Source organism: Orycteropus afer, unplaced genomic scaffold, assembly GCF_000298275.1.
Source record: "Orycteropus afer afer isolate SDZICR_OR568_19922 unplaced genomic scaffold, OryAfe1.0 scaffold00684, whole genome shotgun sequence".
NCBI lineage: Eukaryota > Metazoa > Chordata > Mammalia > Tubulidentata > Orycteropodidae > Orycteropus > Orycteropus afer.
Genome location: NW_006922271.1, coordinates 178,250 through 180,288, shown reverse-complemented (window position 1 = coordinate 180,288; position 2,039 = coordinate 178,250). Strand labels below are relative to the sequence as shown.

Below are 2,039 nucleotides of genomic sequence, written 5' to 3'. Positions count from 1 at the left end.
CTCAGGTTGTTAATGATTCTTCCTCCCAATCCTGATATCACGTTTTTCTTCATATAGTCCAGCTTCTCGGATTATTTGCTCAGCATGTAGATTGAATAAGTGTGGAGAAAGAATACAACCCTGACGCACTCCCTTCTTGATTTTAAACCATGTAGTGTCACTCTATAAGTAGAAACCAGCTAAATTTCCTCCAAACAAATTGAGAGAACTCAGTGGATTTCGGATCGTGTGTATCCTCTCCTTTCAGTAGGGACAAAAGCAGTGGGCTAGGCTGAGAGTCTAGCAAATATGGCTCCCAAACTGGGATTCCAATTCTGTATTACTTCCCCGACGAGGAGCTCTGGTAGTGTAGTGTTTAAGATACTTGGCTGCTAACCAGAAAGCTGGAGTTCAAATCCACCAGCCACCCGGAGCTTCCCAGGAAGGCTGGGCAATCTACTTCTGCAGTGATACTGCCTCGGAAATGCAAGGAGAGGTCGCTGTAAGTCGGATCCCACTCGACGGCAGTGAGTTTGTTTTTTTCTGCCCCCAATGTCGTGCCCTACAGAGGCAGATACAGGAGTTATGATGTCAGCCACAGACCAGAAGAATACATAGAATGTTGGAATCTAGGAACTTATTATGCATATATCTAAAAGACTCATGGATCCAGACGATGTAAAGAATTTCTAAAATTCGATAAACAAAATGATCTAATTTAATAATAATAATAATAATAATCCTCTAGATTTCCAAGCGGAATCCTTTTTTGTTCTTTGAAATTCTTTGCATAACCTTTGGCTTCCAGAATTCGTTAAAGAGCCAGCCTTACCCAGAAGGGAAGAGTGAGGCTACAATAGACTTAGGGGAATGATGAGTATCTAGGTTTTGGCACTTGTTCTGTCAGGGTAACTTGTATAACCTTTTGTTTTCAAGCCCGCAACTCCAGAAAATAGCGTGAAGACTTAACGCACTTAGAAAACTTTTGGGACAGGAAAAGAACATGTTTCCGCCCGGTTTCGAACCGAGGACCTTTCGCGTGTTAGGCGAACGTGATAACCACTACACTACGGAAACCCCGACAGCATGTGTATTTTTTTGTGCGTGTGTATAGTGGAAAAAGGAATGGTTATTTCCTGGCCATTCCAAGTCTAGTAATTTTTAATCTATTTTCGTCTGAAGGAAGATTGAGCAATCTACTTCCGTAGTGATACAGCCTCGGAAAACCAAGGAGGTGTCGATATGAATCGGATCCGACTCCACGGCAGTGAGTTTGGGTTTTTGGTTTGGGGTATCTTCACCTACGGGGTGTTACTTTCCCTTTATATTTATTAAAATCAACAGTATAGAAGTTCCGTGACTCAGTCAAGCTTAAAACTCATAACCAGGATCCAAATTCCTTCACAAATAGTCAGTATGAACTCAGACGCCTTAGGGATTTTGATTTCAAGGAACTCTTGGATTATGCCTTGGCCGTTTTTAGCCCGTTCAAAGAGTTTTGATTTCCCTCTCTCTTCCTGAGGAACCAAAACTCCAACAGGCAGCCCTGGAGACCACCCACACTACTGCCAGGACAAAGCTTCCCTGGATGAGACTACTGTACTGCAAATGTGTGCACCATTTATGGTAAAGGTTCTAGTATGCAAAAATGAACACAGTCACAGGGATCACATAAAACCAAAGTGGGGAGTGTCTGAGCCTTGATCTTAAAATGGTGAAGAAACTAAGACCAAAAGGCAAAATTTCACTCATCCCAAGGCAGTTCTTTTAATCACTTCCTGATATTGGCATAAATATTCTAAGTCCTTGGGTTTCCAGCATGGACTTTGTTTGTCTTCCTACAGTGAGTTGAGTTTTGGTTTATTATGAACTCTTGGGAGAATTTCTTTCTTTCTTTCTTTCTTTCTTTTTTTTTCAATCAACATAGGTTGTAGTTTATTACTCATATTCACATCTTTTAAAAAAATCATTATCACCCTATAAACTAAAACCAATATAGTTTGTTCTCCTTTGTATATAGAATAGTAAATATAATCTTAAAATGTTAGAGAGACAGAAAG

At 40.5% G+C, this 2,039-nt stretch overlaps 1 protein-coding gene and 1 non-coding gene across 2 annotated transcripts in view; both read right to left on the bottom strand.

Annotated features, from left to right (window-relative positions):
* LOC103210983 overlaps positions 1-2,039 on the bottom strand; it is a 652,718-nt gene that overhangs the window by 554,025 nt on the left and 96,654 nt on the right. The window lies entirely within an intron of this gene.
* On the bottom strand, positions 984-1,056 carry TRNAV-AAC. Its single transcript has one exon. It is a non-coding gene; the product is annotated as a tRNA-Val (tRNA).